Source organism: Ranitomeya imitator, chromosome 4, assembly GCF_032444005.1.
Source record: "Ranitomeya imitator isolate aRanImi1 chromosome 4, aRanImi1.pri, whole genome shotgun sequence".
Classification (NCBI taxonomy): Eukaryota; Metazoa; Chordata; class Amphibia; order Anura; family Dendrobatidae; genus Ranitomeya; species Ranitomeya imitator.
Genome location: NC_091285.1, coordinates 409,480,456 through 409,501,398, shown reverse-complemented (window position 1 = coordinate 409,501,398; position 20,943 = coordinate 409,480,456). Strand labels below are relative to the sequence as shown.

The window sequence follows — 20,943 nt, the reverse complement described above, 5'->3', positions numbered from 1 at the left end:
TCCGCTGGGGTGATGCTATGGCAGCTAGATGGTATACCTTCCCACAGGAGAAGTGTGTCACCAGGGCTTCCCAGAGTGTAGATGGTGGATTATGTAAGGCGCAGTGAATAACGAGGACACCAGGTTGCAGTCTCTTTACCTTTACTGAAGGCTTCAGCATCCACAGTCCAGGGTAGGGACCACAGGGTAGGCAGAGTCCGGCCGGTCTGAAGGCAAATCCAGAGTCCCCTTATCCAGGTGGAATTCAATAGCCTTCCTGTAGCGCCTGAGTGTTGTAGTCCCTCCCTGCTGAGCAACTCGGTAAGGTCCTCACAACTATTGTAGGTGTTAAGTTTCTTCCTCTCTGTCCCCCTGATGGATAGGATAGGACAAACCCGTATGACTGGTGGCCTGAGGCTTTTTATAGGGACCCTAGAGACGCCCCGGCCCCCACAAGTTGCCACCGTGCCTCCTAGGTATATAGTCGGGCAGTCAACATGGAATCAACTGTCCTGCCAGTCTCTGAAGTAAAGCATAGAGATCCTTACTCCCTCGGTGTTCTGGCTACCTGTTACTTCGCTTCAGAAGGAGGCAGCCTGCTTCTAGCTGGTCGCACCCTGATGTTTCTCTCCTTTTGCTATGACTTTGTTTCTCACTCACTGCAACACAATTCCTTTCAATGTCTCTTTCTTTGGATGCTGCCGCACGTGTGGCAGGCGCAGCTCCACGAACCCTCGTTCTCCCACAGACCTTCGTCTGCTCTCCTCTCCTCGTTCTGACTAACTTTCTCTCCCGACTACCAGTTTTACCTAATTGTGAGGAGTGCCCTAATAGATAGAAGCATGGCTCCCCATGCATATATCCAACGAATGCACATTTCTTATTGAAATTATTAGAATTCTGATTTCACATAGAACTATATGAAAACAAAATTAATATACCTGGGAAATTATTTAACCCCTATCTGACCTCGGACGGGATAGTACGTCCGAGGTCAGATCCCCTGCTTTGATGCAGGGCTCCGCGGTGAGCCCGCATCAAAGCCGGGACATGTCAGCTGTTTTGAACAGCTTACATGTGCCCGTAATAGGCGCGGGCAGAATCGCGATCTGCCCGCACCTATTAACTAGTTAAATGACGCTGGCAAACGCAGACAGCGGCATTTAACCACCGCTTCCGGCCGGGCGGCCGGAAATGACGTCATCGCCGACCCCCGTCACATGATCGGGGGTCGGCGATGCGTCTGGATGGTAACCATAGAGGTCCTAGAGACCTCTATGAGACCTCTAGAGACCTCAGCAGATCGCTGCTATGTAGCAGAGCCGATCGCGTTGTGCCTGCTTCTAGCCTCCCATGGAAGCTATTGAAGCATGGCAAAAGTAAAAAAAAAAAGTTAAAAAAAATGTGAAAAAAATAAAAAAAATATAAAAGTTTAAATCACCCCCCTTTCGCCCCAATCAAAATAAATCAATAAAAAAAAATCAAATCTACACATTTGGTATCGCCGCGCTCAGAATCGCCCGATCTATCAATTAAAAAAAGCATTAACCTGATCGCTAAACGGCGTAGCGAGAAAAAAATTCGAAACGCCAGAATTACGTTTTTTAGGTCGCCACGACATTGCATTAAAATGCAATAACGGGCGATCAAAAGAACGTATCTGCACCAAAATGCTATAATTAAAAACATCATCTCGGCACGCAAAAAATAAGCCCTCAACTGACCCCAGATCACGAAAAATGGAGACGCTACGAGTATCAGAAAATGCGCAATTTTTTTTTTTTTTTTTTTTTTTTTTTAGCAAAGTTTGGAATTTTTTTTCACCACTTAGATAAAAAATAACTGAGTCATGTTAGGTGTCTATGAACTCGTACTGACCTGGAGAATCATAATGTCAGGTCAGTTTTAGCATTTAGTGAACCTAGCAAAAAAGCCAAACAAAAAACAAGTGTGGGATTGCACTTTTTTTGCAATTTCACCGCACTTGGAATTTTTTTCCCGTTTTCTAGTACAAGACATGTTAAAACCAATTATGTCGTTCAAAAGTACAACTCGTCCCGCAAAAAATAAGCCCTCACATAGCCAAATTGACGGAAAAATAAAAAAGTTATGGCTCTGGGAAGGAGGGGAGTGAAAAACGAACACGGAAAAACGAAAAATCCCAAGGTCATGAAGGGGTTAAAGAACGTCAGCACAATATACACTGCTCAGAATAAATGAATACACCCCCTTTTGAAAAGTAAGACTTTAATCAATCATTCTGTCACTGAACAATTTCCAAAATTTTGACTAGACTGAGTTTCATAGAAAATGTTTTATTTCCTAACATGAAAGGTTAATAATATAACTTTCATTACAAAATCTTGATATTTACTCAAATCAATGGATGCAAAAATTAATACATCCCACATCAAAAACTACTACATCTAGTTGTAATGTGCTGCTGCAGTGTAGTTTAGTGCAACCTCCACCAGAGGGTGCTGGTTATGGAAAAGAGGTTGTACACCCAGCGCAGCAATACTGAACAACAACACAGGTGTCACAGGTAATGAAAGAGAAGTCAGACAAGCTAAGGTCATACACAGAGAGATCAGCGCAGTACACAGGAGGAGTCAGAGGAAAGGTCGGGGACAAACAAGAAGTCAGAGCCTACGGGGAACGTGGTAACCAAAACGTGAGACGTAAGACGAAGTCGGGATACAAGCCAGAGGTCAGAACAAGTCATAAACGGGTACAGGCAGTCAGAGGCAAAAAGGAACACTAGTACAAGTGAACAGGTCAGGTGCTCAAGCCGTGCAGCATGAACTATAGCTGACACTGGCCCACAGGCTGCAGAGGACTTAAATAGCTCAGCCAGCTTCAAAATGAGGCAGAGGGGATGACCACATGACCAGTCCAGAGACAAGACAGCTGAACACAAACTCAGAACTGGATCATGACACTAGTATTTTGCATGACCTCCATATTTTTTAAGGACAGCACCAAGTCTTCTAGCCCTGGAATAAACAAGTTGGTAACATATTGCACCATCTATGTTTTTCCAGTCTTCAAAAACGACCTCTTTTAGAGCCTGGATGATGGATGGAAAGTTAAGCTCAACTTGTTTCCTCAGAATTCTCCTTAGGTGTTACATTGGATTGAGATCAGGAGAATCACTCTCCCCCTGTTCTCCGGAAAAGACAATGGCATTAGATGCATATCTTGGATCATTGTTGTGCTGGAAAAGTGCATGTCTACAAGGGCACAGAGTGATAACAGCATCTTCTGTTTTATTATAGAGCAGTACGTCTGTGACGAACCAGGGGGAAAACGGAAGAGATGACACATTAAAGGTAAATAAAAGTCAATAATTCTTTAATTTGTATGAATTAAAATGACAAACAGGGTATTTAAAACTGACGTGTTTCTGGTTAGTCACTCGTCCTTCTACCCCCTGGTTCGTCATTGCTGCGCTGCACCAGCCTGAGACATGGCACCTTTCTGTCCGATCGGCTTGTCTGCATTTGAACTAATGTGATCAAGCTCCTTCACTCCCCTTTTTTCAGTAGATCTGTGAATTCATTATACCATCAATGAAATATAGCTCCCTGATACCCTCAGCAGTCTTACAACTCCACATAAGGACACTGCCACCACCATGTTTCACTGTTGGCCGCATGCATTTTTATTTCTACTCCTCACCTTTGTGACGCCATACAGTTTTGAGGCCATCATTTCCAAGAGCATTGTCTTTGGTCTCATCAGTCCAGAATATTGCGTCCCTGTAGTCTTTATCTTTTTCAGAAAAACCAAAACGCACCAACAACAAACAGTTTTTTTTTGTCCAAAATACAAAATACTTTATTATAATAAAAATGTTTAGACAGATTCAGGGGGGAACATGGGGAACATGCAGGAATGCGGCACAGAAATGCCCAGTGTAAGCAGTGGACAGCGTATAAATCATATATATAGTACAGAAATTCCATCATCGGTAGCCATAGTCCGGCTGGTGCACAGCACAGCCATACACAAATACATTCCCATAGCTAAGTATCCAGGTGGCAATCAATGCGGAGCAAAGCAAACATCACATAGGGAAAAGTACATACCAAGATGTGCACACCAGCCACCGCGCCGTCCACAGCTGACCCCAGCACGGGTCCTGGCAACTTGGAAACAAGCTTTTTGTGCCTTGGTTTTAGGAGTGGCTTCCTTTGTGGATGACATCCATGCATGCCTTTCATCTGCCGTGTATGCTGTATTGTATCATGGGAAACACTCACCCCGGTGTGGCTTTCAAGTTCCTTATCTAACTGCATTGACTTCTCCATCATTTATTCTCTATGAGACTGCTCTATACTCGTATTGTGCATTTATGCATTTAGTAGGGCTTAAGGGAATTATTGTCCTTATTACACATCAAATTTGCAGATGCGTTCACTAATTAGACTTTGATGAAAAATAGATATGAAAATGCAGAGAGTAGAACGGCACTAGAGTAGAACGTCTCCAAGCAGTCAGGACTATTAGCAGACAGCTGTGTATACAGGCGCCACAATCAGTATGGGAACCGGTGCTCTGCATAAATATCCAACAAGAAATCCATCAACAGCAGAGAAGAAGAAAATATGCGGCACTCACCCCAGGATAACTGTGAAGATTGTGGTCTTTATTGGAGAAAAATGCAAGTTACATCCATCAGGACATCAGGTATATACGAGGGTGCGGTATAGGAGCTCGGACGACGGCCGTTTCGCACACACAGGTGCTTCGACGGGTCCGGACCCGTCACAGCCCCTGTCTGTGCGAAACGGCCGTCGTCCGAGCTCCTAAACCGCACCCTCGTATATACCTGATGTCCTGATGGATGTAACTTGCATTTTTCTCCAATAAAGACCACAATCTTCACAGTTATCCTGGGGTGAGTGCCGCATATTTTCTTCTTCTCTGCTGTTGATGAAAAATAGATATAATGCACTATTTTAGAATGTTGCGCTTGAGTAAGGGTTCTGCTCTGTATAAATAGTAATGTAAAGTAATCGGCACTCCAAATTTCGTAAAAAAAAGTATTTTTATTTATAAGGCCTTACTTTACATTACTAATTAGACGTTGGTTAGGGAAACTTTAAACTATAATAATGATAATGGTCCTGCCTAGTGACAAGATTATTTTACAGACTTCTGGAGAAAGGCACAATGCCAGCCATTCAAGGGTTAGTTCTTTGAAATATTGAGGACTTTCTAGCCAATGAAGCATTAGTATTAAATGACTGTGGTAACTATGGCAACTGTGCTGATGACATAAACACATACATCTATGATATTAAAGAAGATTCCGGAACCACAGGCCATTCAGCCATATGACGTGCCGTACTTGATGTGTCTGAAGACCTGGAGCTTCATCACTTCACAATGGAAGGAAGGGGATACTGCCTAGCCAGCCAGGTCAGCCATACCGCCTAGCCAGCCCGATCAAACTAACCCTAGCGATCATTGGGGTGACAGATTTTGCAGCCAGATCTCCCTCACATCTGGTACTAGCCGCCTTCACCTTTATGTGTACGGACAGGAGAGGTCGCATTAGACTTCTCCATATGGCGCTCGCACAGAGCACCAGCTTTGACTTTCTGCATTACTGTCTGTTTTCTGCTGATGTAATGTGTAACCTGTGTGACTATGTGATGTCTCTGCTATCATATCTACTGTATAGTGGATGTATATTATGTCTCGCTGTAAATATGATACAATGTACAAATTCTGGTACAATTTGCTGTTACATATTGGCATTAACCTTCTAAGCCCAAGGGAAGGGCTATCCTCCAGCCATGGTTCCCTAGAGGTTTCCTCCACAGGGGGTTTTCCTCTCCTGAGTGCTGAAGGATGATTCTTCGTGAGTCGGAGGTTTGCCATGTTCAGTGTCTTTTTCATAGCAATTGGTTGTTTCTAAATTTCAGGCACTGAATTCAATAATAATAAATGTGTTTGTGCATTTCTTTAGCAATCTTGGGCTGGGGGGATTTTCTTTGGATTCATGATCCAGCATCAATGATCAAGCCATGAAGCCAGATATGGAGTCGGAGCATTTTTAACCCTGTGTTGGAGGACAGGACGGAGCAGATATGACAAAATGTTACTGCAAAATTAGCACAAGTTCACATTCTTCCTTGCAATTAGATAATGGGTGTGTGTTAAATATGCTTATTTCGCACATTTATTTAATCAGGACTCTTTACCAGATGCAATAATCTTAAACAAAAAATGTCATGATATTTTCATAAAAAATGTAGTGGTTTATTGAATTGTCCACAGAAAAAAACACATTGCAGCAAAACATAAAATAATTAAAATAGTTACACGTAGATTGTCCATTTGTTCCTCATCTTTCCTGAGATGGTAAAAAATATCTGTCTGTCATAGAATAGAAGTCATCATGGCTACCAGTTGTTCATTACTTCTGTGAGTTGTCTGAAGTCCATGGAGAATGATGGAGAAGCAGACAGAAGGTGACAGCCCCCACCCTTCTGTGAGTCTCGGTTATACAGTATGTCCCATAGACCACGTGTTCTCTCTATATGGTGTTAACTTATATTCTGAGCTACATATACAGAAATAGCTTTTTGTAAAGTCAGCGAGAGACAATGTGCTCAGTACAGAATTGAGAATAAGAATAATTCAATTAATAATTAATATTTAACATGGTGATTCAGGACCAGGCAGAGACTAGAAGGCAGGCCTATCACACAAAATTCACTAGCCCCATGCAATAAGTGTCCTCAACCCAAATTGTGGAACACTGACAGGTCGTGAGAAATTTTGCTTTACTTCTTACAGCACTTGCTTAAATGTGTTGGATAACCGCTTTAAAGGCGTTGTCCACGACTTGGACAACCCCTTCTCAAGCCAAATGTTTCCCCTTTTAAAATAATAAAACTTATACTCAACTTCGGTTTTGGCGCTGTTAGGCCAGGTTCACAATTGCATTCAGGGGCTTTGCGGAGGGCTGCATAATCCTCTGTTAAGCCCCGCCTATTTCCGCATACTTCTGCATGCATCCTGCGTAACTATCTTTAACATTGGGTATGCAGGACATGCGGATGTATGCGGATGCGTCGTTTTCACACGCTCGCCGTCCGCACAAAACGCAACTTGTTGTATTTCCGTGCCTTCGGCGAGCGCGTCAAACCAACGCATCCGTATACATCCTCATGTCCTGCGTACCCAATGTTAAAGATAGGTACGCAGGACACATGCAGAAGTATGCAGAAATAGGCGGGGCTTAACGGAGGACGTACGCAGCCCTATGCAAACCCCCGAACGCAAATGTGAACTTAGCCTTACAGAGGTGACAGCACTCGAATCGCATACTAGTATTACGTCATGCGCTCCCTATAGCCAATCAGCACTGGCTTCACTCTGCTTCCATTCGGAGGTATCACATATGGAGAAACAGAAAAAGCAGCAGCACTTCTATGTGTCAGAGGCTGAGTACAGACAGTTATTCACCAATTGCAGAGAAAAAAGGAAAATGTTCCAGCTTCTGGTAAAATTTTCAGAGTAATCTTTATTCCATCTAAAAACAATAAAAAAAAATATGGCTGACAGGAACAGGAGCAAGCGACGCATTTTGAACACGGTTGTTCTTTATCAAGCTTGTGGTAAGCTTGATAAAGAACAACCATGTTCAAAATGTGTCACTTGTTCCTGTCCACCATATTTTTTTAAATTGTTTTTTGATGGAATAAAGATTACTCTGAAAATTTTACCAGAAGCTGGAACATTTTCCTTTTTTCTCTGCAATTCCTACACATGATTGGTCGGCTCGTTGTTCAACGTACGCTGGACTCCAATAAACTTCAACGGTGAGCTGGCATTTTCCGTTTCAGTTATTCACCAACCCACCGCAGGTCTCCTGACCTGAACTTTACAGCCTCATACATGCTTATGAGGTGGTCAATTTTGGATCAAAAGTCCTGTGGCCGTTTCCTGGATGACGGTCTGTACTCGGACTGCAACACAGAGATGTGTGAATGCGGCCTTAATTTAATAGCTTGTCACTATTCTTCTATCAACAGTCTGGCAGTGCACCATTATCACTCCCAATATCAGTCTGTGTAAGAACACATCCCTTTAAGAAGGGGAATAGTGACACCCAATTGTCAGTTAGGTCTAGGCAACACTTTTTGAAGTGCTACGTAATGATTTTAACTATTGAGCGGCAGTTGACTTTTTTACGCTATTAACCTGAATATATGAGATTATTCTGCAGGTTAATAGCGTTCTAGAGCTGCGCAGCTGACAGTCCGGCTACCAGGTGGAAATGAACTTTATATCTTCTGGCGGCCTCTGGCTTTCAACGATAGAGGTGCGGCTCCAGTCACGGCTCAGTACATAGTGAGCTGCTGCTGTAACCGTGCACTGACGGACAGCAGGCTCAGCAGTGCATCAGTACAGATATAGCTGTCAGTGCCGGAGCGTGGTTACAGCTGCCGCTCACTATGTACTCAGCGATGACTGAAGCTGCTGCAGTCGCAACCCTATGACTAAAAGCCGGATGCCTCCAGGAACAATAAAGGTAATTTCCTCCTGACAGCCGGACTGCTAGGGTAGCTACCGGAGAGTTTTAGAATGCTATTAATCTGCAGATATGGGGTTAATCTGCAGGTTAATAGCGTTACTAACCTGTCCAGCGCCTGCATGTAGCCAAATGCTTCTCCTCGGCTGCATTCAGTTTCAGTCACAAGGCTGTAACCGCGCCCCGGCCCTGACTGACAGACGGCCCCAATGCAGAGCGAGTGTCAGTCAGGACCGGGGCGCGGTTACAGACGCCGCTCTGACAGTGACTGAAACCAAATGCTGCCAGGGAGAATAAAGTTCATTTTTTTCCTGGAACATTTGGCTACGACGTGCAGGTGCCAGGAACGTTAGTAACACTATTAACCCTCCGTCACATACAATATTCGGACTAACGAGTTCACATACAATGTGCCTGTCAGGCGCCTGCTGGAAAAATACCTATAATATCTAATGTTTGCAATTTCAGTGCTCTAAAAGTGATCAGTGACCTTCATAGGGATGTAATAAAAGAGACTACACATAATCAGTTGCAAAAAAAACACATTTACTTAACATAAAACTAATAACTATGAAATACAAACTTTTCAAAACTCCCGCCAAATAGTCCCCAGTTCGACTCTCTCAAAAAAATGTACAAAGAAAATTTTTGAACACAAACTTAATTTTAAGGTAACTTAAGTACTATTAAAAACATATTCAATCAGAAGTAGATGCTGAGGTTTCCCCAGAAAAGTCACACTTGCAGAGCAAATAGCAAGAATTACACACCATTTTTGCATGTGTCAGGCAAATTGCTTTATGACATTTGAGACATTCATAATTTGAAAGCCTTCTGGTTCCGCTTTCCGATTGGCAGGTGGTGCATCTCCTTCTTTTGTGAGGTGGTGCAGATGGTGACTTTTCACCATCATCTTCTGGGCGGAACCTTTTGAGCTGAACTATGGCTTCTTGTTCCATTTAGTATTTTTATCTTTTCCAATATAATATGATCCAACTTCTTCATCCTCACCACTGTCACCATCTTGCTCTGTTTCAGAATCCAGGACACATTCTTCCACCTCATCATGAGAATCAATCTCACTTTCCTCTCCTAAATCCTCATTCAGTGTGAGGTCTCTATCATCTAACAGCATGTTTGTTACGGGACGGACTAAACTGCATATTGGGATGATGGGATGATGGGCTGCAATACTAGACTCCACCACTAGATGGCAGCACATTTTACAAATGCAGCCCAGGAAATGACTTCTTGTAATATAGCAAGAAGGGAATATGGGTATAACTATTGTTCTGTATGGGGATTATGGGTGAAATATCACAAATACACATGCCCAGGAACATACTTCATCTACTTCTGATAGGAATATGGGTATATCTATTGTTCTGTATGGGGATTATGGGTGAAATATCACAAATACACATGCCCAGGAACATATTTCATCTACTTCTGATAGGAATATGGGTATATCTATTGATCTGTATGGGGATTATGGGTGAAATATCACAAATACACATGCTCAGGAACATACTCCATCTACTTCTGATAGGAATATGGGTATATCTATTGATCTGTATGGGGATTATGGGTGAAATATCACAAATACACATGCCCAGGAACATACTTCATCTACTTCTGATAGGAATATGGGTATATCTATTGATCTGTATGGGGATTATGGGTGAAATATCACAAATACACATGCCCAGGAACATACTTCATCTACTTCTGATAGGAATATGGGTATATCTATTGTTCTGTATGGGGATTATGGGTGAAATATCACAAATACACATGCCCAGGAACATATTTCATCTACTTCTGATAGGAATATGGGTATATCTATTGATCTGTATGGGGATTATGGGTGAAATATCACAAATACACATGCCCAGGAACATATTTTATCATTATTTTAAGAACATATATATTTATCCCAAATAGTCATGCCCAGTACCACATTTGATGAATTTCCCATAATAATATGAATAGAATTATTCAACTCCATGGTAATTCAATTTGAAATATTATATTTACAGAGGCCAAATAATTTTGCAGCTTTGTTTGAAAAAATATCTTTAAAAACTTGTGGGCACCTAAGCTCCATAATAAATGAATACCTATATGTACATTTATATTACAGCGTCAAATAGGCTAAGTAATTTCCTTTTACAGCTTGGTAATTCTGCATTCAATAGCGCTGTAATAAGTCAGTATAGGCTGTTTATTGTCTCTATATGACGGCTTTTCATTAATATAGCGATAACAGTTTGAACTATTAATTTGAAAATATTGATTTCCTGGACATATGCAGTGTTTATACGCTCAAAGATGCTAAAACAGGCCTGGAAAGACGGGTTTAACAAAGTTTTTGCTTTTTTTTTTTTCTTCAAGATTGTGAAAACTGTCTGAAGCATTGACTTGAAAATAGCTTTTGTGACTTTATTGATATTTTTTGTGGTTGGACGTCAAGGTTGCTGAAATAAGTAAATAAAGTCTGACATTTATCATGAAGAAAAACAGATCCTGTGTGTAATGTGTCGAAATTGGTATCACCAGAAGTGTGTGGGACCGATGGGCTGACCACCAAAATATTTCCTATGTTTACAATGTAAAAGAAACTAGTGCAAAATGTTATTGCCATTTTGTTTACGATGAGAGACTTGATATTTAAAAAAAACCTTTATATTTTAATGTGGACTTACTTTTTAAAGAGTTACTGTCCTTTTTACTAACTTTTCATTTTCAGGTCCGCGCTGTCCTCCAGATCCTCCTCAGTCCAGCGGTGCCAGGTCTCCTCGCGCTCCTTCACCCGCTTCTGACCCGCTGAAGATCCCGGATCCTGTATCAGCGCTGAGCAAGCTGTGTCACATGACACGGAAGTGCCAGCGCTAATACAGCGATCCTGATTGGCTAGCTGCAAACTCCTGCGAGCAGCCAGCCAATCAGGCACACTGTCTCAGTGCTGCGCTCCGAATTTTCTCAATTGTTGGAGCGCAGTGCTGAGACCGGACTCCGGAGCTGCGGCGGGTCAGAAGCGGTGAAGGAGCATGAGGAGACCCAGCATCGTGGGTCCAAAAAGCATCTGGAGGACGGCACGGAGCTGAAAATGACAAGTAAAAAGTACACTGACTCTTTAAACAGATCAAAAACAAGGAAGATTGATATTTTTAGCTTGGAATCCAGAATTTTACAAGTAATTTGTATTTTATGGGCGCTTTAGACTTTCATTATTTTCCAAAAGTGCCCATAAAATACAGTAAAGAGTATATAAAGGCTCTGAATTGGCATAATGTGTGTTCTGTACATCAGGAACGAATGTGCTGAACATAGGACTTTTTGATGGTGGCACAGCTAAACTGTGCAATCAGGGAGGCAGTGAGGGCAGAGGGAGAGGGGTGGGTAGGTCTGCCCACCGCCAATCCCTATTGCAGTGGAGAGGGAGGATGATGTCTGTGACCTATGTCAGGCAGACATCATCCTCCTCTGATGTCCACCCCTCCACATGAGTGTTCCAGCAGAGGTCAGAATTCTCTTGAAGAAGTAGAAGGAAATATGCCACGCACTGGACCTGGGTTTCCGAAGCACAGCAGAGGATGATAGTGGCAGCACAGAAACAGCCACACACAAAAAAAAAAATCTGCCCTGTATAGCGGGGAACAATATGAAAGTTTCCATTCCCATTCAAGTGAACCTGGATGGAAAACAGGCACATAAGATTCAATTATGCCTTGCCTACTGACGAAGAAGTAATACCGAGTCCTATATCAGACATGTGAATGTAAGCAGGGTCATTTATTACATAGTAACATAGTTAGTAAGGCCGAAAAAAGACATTTGTCCATCCAGTTCAGCCTATATTCCATCATAATAAATCCCCAGATCTACGTCCTTCTACAGAACCTAATTGTATGATACAATATTGTTCTGCTCCAGGAAGACATCCAGGCCTCTCTTGAACCCCTCGACTGAGTTCGCCATCACCACCTCCTCAGGCAAGCAATTCCAGATTCTCACTGCCCTAACAGTAAAGAATCCTCTTCTATGTTGGTGGAAAAACCTTCTCTCCTCCAGACGCAAAGAATGCCCCCTTGTGCCCGTCACCTTCCTTGGTATAAACAGATCCTCAGCGAGATATTTGTATTGTCCCCTTATATACTTATACATAGTTATTAGATCGCCCCTCAGTCGTCTTTTTTCTAGACTAAATAATCCTAATTTCGCTAATCTATCTGGGTATTGTAGTTCTCCCATCCCCTTTATTAATTTTGTTGCCCTCCTTTGTACTCTCTCTAGTTCCATTATATCCTTCCTGAGCACCGGTGCCCAAAACTGGACACAGTACTCCATGTGCGGTCTAACTAGGGATTTGTACAGAGGCAGTATAATGCTCTCATCATGTGTATCCAGACCTCTTTTAATGCACCCCATGATCCTGTTTGCCTTGGCAGCTGCTGCCTGGCACTGGCTGCTCCAGGTAAGTTTATCATTAACTAGGATCCCCAAGTCCTTCTCCCTGTCAGATTTACCCAGTGGTTTCCCATTCAGTGTGTAATGGTGACATTGATTCCTTCTTCCCATGTGTATAACCTTACATTTATCATTGTTAAACCTCATCTGCCACCTTTCAGCCCAAGTTTCCAACTTATCCAGATCCATCTGTAGCAGAATACTATCTTCTCTTGTATTAACTGCTTTACATAGTTTTGTATCATCTGCAAATATCGATATTTTACTGTGTAAACCTTCTACCAGATCATTAATGAATATGTTGAAGAGAACAGGTCCCAATACTGACCCCTGCGGTACCCCACTGGTCACAGCGACCCAGTTAGAGACTATACCATTTATAACCACCCTCTGCTTTCTATCACTAAGCCAGTTACTAACCCATTTACACACAATTTCCCCCAGACCAAGCATTCTCATTTTGTTCCATGAAAGCTATTTTGTTGGATTTGTTATTAACCTAGAGACCAGTATACACTAAAATACATGTTCCATTTCCAAATATTTTTGTTAAGATAAAACCTATTATTTTATTAAAAGTTATTTAAAAAAAAATTCTATATATCTCCATTAAAAGTTATTGATGTCAACAAACCTAAGTAACCAATAAAATCCTGCAAAAGATCCAACATCCTATAAAGAACAATGTATTGAGAATAATATAGGTATATAATCAAGAAGTATGGTGCAAGACTGCTCATCTCTATGACATGGCCGGCCTAATAAGGAGGTGGGAACACTGGGTCAAAGACCTATGATGCCAGGGCTCACATCTCCCAGGGGTGGGAGAAGTCAATGGACATGTAATCCTGTCAGATGCAAATAGGTTACAGGATCTGTATATCCATAGCATTCTGTTCATAACCCCATATAGAATAATAAATATACCCATATTCTTACCGGAAGTTAATGAAATGTTTCATCATATTTTACCAATAATCAACATATAAAACAATAATTGTACACATACATGTTCTTACCAGGAATTGATCGAATATGACACTGGGCATGTGTATTCATGATATATCACCTATAATACCCACAAAGAACCATTATACCCATATTCCTAGCAGAAGTAGATGAAATATGTTCCTGAGCATGTGTATTTGTGATATTTCACCCATAATCCCCATACAGATCAATAGATATACCCATATTCCTATCAGAAGTAGATGAAGTATGTTCCTGGGCATGTGTATTTGTGATATTTCACCCATAATCCCCATACAGAACAATAATTATACCCATATTCCTATCAGAAGTAGATGAAGTATGTTCCTGGGCATGTGTATTTGTGATATTTCACCCATAATCCCCATACAGAACAATAATTATACCCATATTCCTATCAGAAGTAGATGAAGTATGTTCCTGAGCATGTGTATTTGTGATATTTCACCCATAATCCCCATACAGAACAATAGATATACCCATATTCCTATCAGAAGTAGATGAAGTATGTTCCTGGGCATGTGTATTTGTGATATTTCACCCATAATCCCCATACAGAACAATAATTATACCCATATTCCTATCAGAAGTAGATGAAGTATGTTCCTGAGCATGTGTATTTGTGATATTTCACCCATAATCCCCATACAGAACAATAGATATACCCATATTCCTATCAGAAGTAGATGAAGTATGTTCCTGGGCATGTGTATTTGTGATATTTCACCCATAATCCCCATACAGAACAATAGATATACCCATATTCCTATCAGAAGTAGATGAAGTATGTTCCTGGGCATGTGTATTTGTGATATTTCACTCATAATCCCCATACAGAACAATAATTATACCCATATTCCTATCAGAAGTAGATGAAATATGTTCCTGGGCATGTGTATTTGTGATATTTCACCCATAATCCCCATACAGAACAATAATTATACCCATATTCCTATCAGAAGTAGATGAAATATGTTCCTGGGCATGTGTATTTGTGATATTTCACCCATAATCCCCATACAGAACAATAATTATACCCATATTCCTATCAGAAGTAGATGAAGTATGTTCCTGGGCATGTGTATTTGTGATATTTCACCCATAATCCCCATACAGAACAATAGTTATACCCATATTCCCTTCTTGCTATATTAGAAGAAGTCATTTCCTGGGCTGCATTTGTAAGATGTGCTGCCATCTAGTGGTGGAGTCTAGTATTGCAGCCCATCATCCCATCATCCTATCATCCCAATATGCAGTTTAGTCCGTCCCGTTTGTTACTTCCTCAACATCAAGTTGTTTGGATAAATTGTACATTTTCCTCTCCATTTCAGCAGATAATCTGAAGTAAGAGAAGGAATATGTTAGGGAACTACTGTATATGCCTGAGCAGCACACTTTCTTTTATAAAATCTCCCTTATTTCTATGAAATATCCTCACATTTTGTGCTATACATTCATAAAACAAGCTAAATAAACTATTGTGATGAATAAAAACATAAAATACCAACCTTACTGAATGTGACGTATTCACATACAATGAGCCTGAGAGATCTGTGCAGCTATATCCTCTCCCCTGAAGCTCTGAAATCCAACTGTGATATCAGGTTTCACAGACCTTCAAGAGACAGGAGACTACCTGGAGGGAGGGGGTTTCCTCACAATCTGGTGAGGAAGGAGAAATGAAAGTAAAAGAGAAGCGCCTGTCAGATCAGTTGTATGTGACGGAGGGTTAACCTGCATATTAATACCATATCTGCAGGTTAATGGAGTTGTTGCTGGTGACAGGTTCCCTTTAAGAGGCCCAAATCTCCACTGATTGCTATATTGTAGAACGGTAGTGTGACGTAGAACCCAGCAAGGAGCATAGAAGCAGTATACAAATTTAATTAAAAGCCACAACATGCAACACAACCCCAAAGTGAGGAACGGAAAACAAAGATATGTAGTAACACAAAGTACTAAATATGGGAATAATATACACTGATATACAGTGGGTATGGAAAGTATTCAGAACCCTTTATAATTTTCACTCTTTGTTTCATTGCAGCCATTTGGTAAATTCAAAAAAGTTCATTTTTTTCACATTAATGCACACTGTGCACTCTATCTTGACTGAAAAAAAACAGTAGAAATTTTTGCAAGTTTAATAAAAAAGAAAAACTGAGATATCACATTATTATTATTATTATTATTATTATTATTATTATTATTATTTATATAGCACCATTGATTCCATGGTGCTGTACATGAGAAGGGGTTACATACAAGTTACAGATATCACATACAGTAAACAAACTAACAATGACAGACTGATGCAGAGGGGCGAGGACCCTGCCCTTGCGGGCTTACATTCTACAGGATTACATGGTTACTAGTATTCAGACCCTTTGCTCAGACACTCATATTTAAGTCCCATGCTGTCAAATACCTTGTGATCCTCCTTGAGATGGTTCTACTCCATCATTGGAATCCAGCTGTGTTTAATTTCTTCTGATACATGTTGGCACCAATGACACGGCAAGGAAGGACCTACCGACAATCTGCAAGGACTTTGAAGAGTTGGGGAAGAAAGTAAAGGAACTGGATGCACAGGTAGTTTTTTCTTCTATCCTTCCAGTAGATGGGCATGGCACCAGGAGATGGAACAGGATCCTTGATGCAAACAACTGGCTAAGACGATGGTGCAGACAACAAGGATTTGGATTCCTGGACCACGGTGTGAATTACTGGTATGATGGACTCCTCGCCAGAGACGGACTACACCTCAACAAACCTGGGAAACACACATTCGCCAGAAGACTCGCTACACTCATCAGGAGGGCGTTAAACTAGAAGAAGAGGGGACGGGAAGAAAAACATTAGACTCGAACAAAGACGACCCAGGAAAACATACTCAGAAGGGAGGTAAGAACATTTCTAAAACAATCCACAGTGAGGAGATTGGAACAAAACAAAATCCTCTAAACTGCATGCTCGCAAACGCCAGAAGCCTGACAAACAAGATGGAAGAACTAGAAGCAGAAATATCTACAGGTAACTTTGACATAGTGGGAATAACCGAGACATGGTTAGATGAAAGCTATGACTGGGCAGTTAACTTACAGGGTTACAGTCTGTTTAGAAAGGATCGTAAAAATCGGAGAGGAGGAGGGGTTTGTCTCTATGTAAAGTCTTGTCTAAAGTCCACTTTAAGGGAGGATATTAGCGAAGGGAATGAGGATGTCGAGTCCATATGGGTTGAAATTCATGGAGGGAAAAATGGTAACAAAATTCTCATTGGGGTCTGTTACAAACCCCCAAATATAACAGAAAGCATGGAAAGTCTACTTCTAAAGCAGATAGATGAAGCTGCAACCCATAATGAGGTCCTGGTTATGGGGGACTTTAACTACCCGGATATTAACTGGGAAACAGAAACCTGTGAAACCCATAAAGGCAACAGGTTTCTGCTAATAACCAAGAAAAATTATCTTTCACAATTGGTGCAGAATCCAACCAGAGGAGCAGCACTTTTAGACCTAATACTATCTAATAGACCTGACAGAATAACAAATCTGCAGGTGGTTGGGCATTTAGGAAATAGCGACCACAATATTGTGCAGTTTCACCTGTCTTTCACTAGGGGGACTTGTCAGGGAGTCACAAAAACATTGAACTTTAGGAAGGCAAAGTTTGAACAGCTTAGAGATGCCCTTAATCTGGTAGACTGGGACAATATCCTCAGAAATGAGAATACAGATAATAAATGGGAAATGTTTAAGAACATCCTAAATAGGCAGTGTAAGCGGTTTATACCTTGTGGGAATAAAAGGACTAGAAATAGGAAAAACCCAATGTGGCTAAACAAAGAAGTAAGACAGGCAATTAACAGTAAAAAGAAAGCATTTGCACTACTAAAGCAGGATGGCACCATTGAAGCTCTAAAAAACTATAGGGAGAAAAATACTTTATCTAAAAAACTAATTAAAGCTGCCAAAAAGGAAACAGAGAAGCACATTGCTAAGGAGAGTAAAACTAATCCCAAACTGTTCTTCAACTATATCAATAGTAAAAGAATAAAAACTGAAAATGTAGGCCCCTTAAAAAATAGTGAGGAAAGAATGGTTGTAGATGACGAGGAAAAAGCTAACATATTAAACACCTTCTTCTCCACGGTATTCACGGTGGAAAATGAAATGCTAGGTGAAATCCCAAGAAACAATGAAAACCCTATATTAAGAGTCACCAATCTAACCCAAGAAGAGGTGCGAAACCGGCTAAATAAGATTAAAATAGATAAATCTCCGGGTCCGGATGGCATACACCCACGAGTACTAAGAGAACTAAGTAATGTAATAGATAAACCATTATTTCTTATTTTTAGTGACTCTATAGCGACAGGGTCTGTTCCGCAGGACTGGCGCATAGCAAATGTGGTGCCAATATTCAAAAAGGGCTCTAAAAGTGAACCTGGAAATTATAGGCCAGTAAGTCTAACCTCTATTGTTGGTAAAATATTTGAAGGGTTTCTGAGGGATGTTATTCTGGATTATCTCAATGAGAATAACTGTTTAACTCCATATCAGCATGGGTTTATGAGAAATCGCTCCTGTCAAACCAATCTAATCAGTTTTTATGAAGAGGTAAGCTATAGACTGGACCACGGTGAGTCATTGGACGTGGTATATCTCGATTTTTCCAAAGCGTTTGATACCGTGCCGCACAAGAGGTTGGTACACAAAATGAGAATGCTTGGTCTGGGGGAAAATGTGTGTAAATGGGTTAGTAACTGGCTTAGTGATAGAAAGCAGAGGGTGGTTATAAATGGTATAGTCTCTAACTGGGTCGCTGTGACCAGTGGGGTACCGCAGGGGTCAGTATTGGGACCTGTTCTCTTCAACATATTCATTAATGATCTGGTAGAAGGTTTACACAGTAAAATATCGATATTTGCAGATGATACAAAACTATGTAAAGCAGTTAATACAAGAGAAGATAGTATTCTGCTACAGATGGATCTGGATAAGTTGGAAACTTGGGCTGAAAGGTGGCAGATGAGGTTTAACAATGATAAATGTAAGGTTATACACATGGGAAGAGGGAATCAATATCACCATTACACACTGAACGGGAAACCACTGGGTAAATCTGACAGGGAGAAGGACTTGGGGATCCTAGTTAATGATAAACTTACCTGGAGCAGCCAGTGCCAGGCAGCAGCTGCCAAGGCAAACAGGATCATGGGGTGCATTAAAAGAGGTCTGGATACACATGATGAGAGCATTATACTGCCTCTGTACAAATCCCTAGTTAGACCGCACATGGAGTACTGTGTCCAGTTTTGGGCACCGGTGCTCAGGAAGGATATAATGGAACTTGAGAGAGTACAAAGGAGGGCAACAAAATTAATAAAGGGGATGGGAGAACTACAATACCCAGATAGATTAGCGAAATTAGGATTATTTAGTCTAGAAAAAAGACGACTGAGGGGCGATCTAATAACCATGTATAAGTATATAAGGGGACAATACAAATATCTCGCTGAGGATCTGTTTATACCAAGGAAGGTGACGGGCACAAGGGGGCATTCTTTGCGTCTGGAGGAGAGAAGGTTTTTCCACCAACATAGAAGAGGATTCTTTACTGTTAGGGCAGTGAGAATCTGGAATTGCTTGCCTGAGGAGGTGGTGATGGCGAACTCAGTCGAGGGGTTCAAGAGAGGCCTGGATGTCTTCCTGGAGCAGAACAATATTGTATCATACAATTATTAGGTTCTGTAGAAGGACGTAGATCTGGGGATTTATTATGATGGAATATAGGCTGAACTGGATGGACAAATGTCTTTTTTCGGCCTTACTAACTATGTTACTATGTAATTAAACTGATAAGACTTGATTGGAAAGGCACACACCTGTCTATATAAGACCTCACAGCTCACAATGCATATCAGACCAAATGAGAATCATGAGGTCAAAGGAACTGGCCAAGGAGCTGAGAGACAGAATTGTGGCAAAGCACAGATCTGGCCAAGGTTACAACAGAATTTCTGCAGTACTCAAGATTAGGGTTGAGCGAAACGGGTCGGTCATTTTCATAAGTCGCCGACTTTTGGCACAGTCGGGTTTCATGAAACCCGACCCGATCCCTGTGTGGGGTCGGCCATGCGGTACGCGACTTTCGCGCCAAAGTCGCGTTTCAATGACGCGAAAAGCGCCATTTCTCAGCCAATGAAGGTGGACGCAGAGTGTGGGCAGCGTGATGACATAGGTCTCAGTCCCCACCATCTTAGACAAGGGCATTGCAGTGATTGGCTTGCTGTCTGCGGCGTCACAGGGGCTATAAAGGGGCGTTCCCGCCGACCGCCATCTTACTGCTGCTGATCTGAGCATAGGGAGAGGATGCTGCCGCTTCGTCAGAAGCAGGGATAACGTTAGGCAGGGTCCATTAACCCCCAAACCGCTTGTGCTGTAGCGATTTCCACTGTCCAACACCACCTTTTGTTTGCAGGGACAGTGGAGGCTACATTTATTTTTACTCAGCGCTGTAGCTCATTGGGCTGCCCTAGAAGGCTCCCTGATAGCTGCATTGCTGTTTGTACACCGCTGTGCAAACCAACTGCTTTTTCACAGCACAAATCCTGTTGTTCCTTCCTTTCTGCACAGCTATCTTGTTTGTTTGTCCACACTTTTTATTTAATTTGTGCAGCCGTCCACTCCTTGTTATTGCTGCCTGCCATACATTGCTGAGATTACTGCAGGGAGATAGTAATTGTAGGACAGTCCCTTTTTTTTTTTTCGTTACATCTGTTCAAGCCACTTTCTGCCACAGAAAATATACTCTAATACAGTGGCCCAGATTTATTCACTAGTCTCCCTGAATAAAAAAAAAAAAGGTGCAGATTAAAATTGGCAAATCTGCATCAGTGGCAGTCCTGTGTGTGGCATCTGTGTCTCATTTCCTGGCACAGA

At 41.5% G+C, this 20,943-nt stretch overlaps 1 protein-coding gene across 1 annotated transcript in view; it reads left to right on the top strand.

The window, feature by feature from the left end:
* Positions 1-5,268: 5,268 nt before the first annotated feature.
* Positions 5,269-20,943, top strand: part of LOC138674153 (carboxypeptidase A1-like) — a 92,025-nt gene continuing 76,350 nt past the window's right edge. Inside the window, exon 1 of the mRNA XM_069762069.1 lies at positions 5,269-5,406. The gene's annotated coding sequence lies outside the window, so the exon portion shown is untranslated. The remainder of the gene's footprint in view (positions 5,407-20,943) is intronic.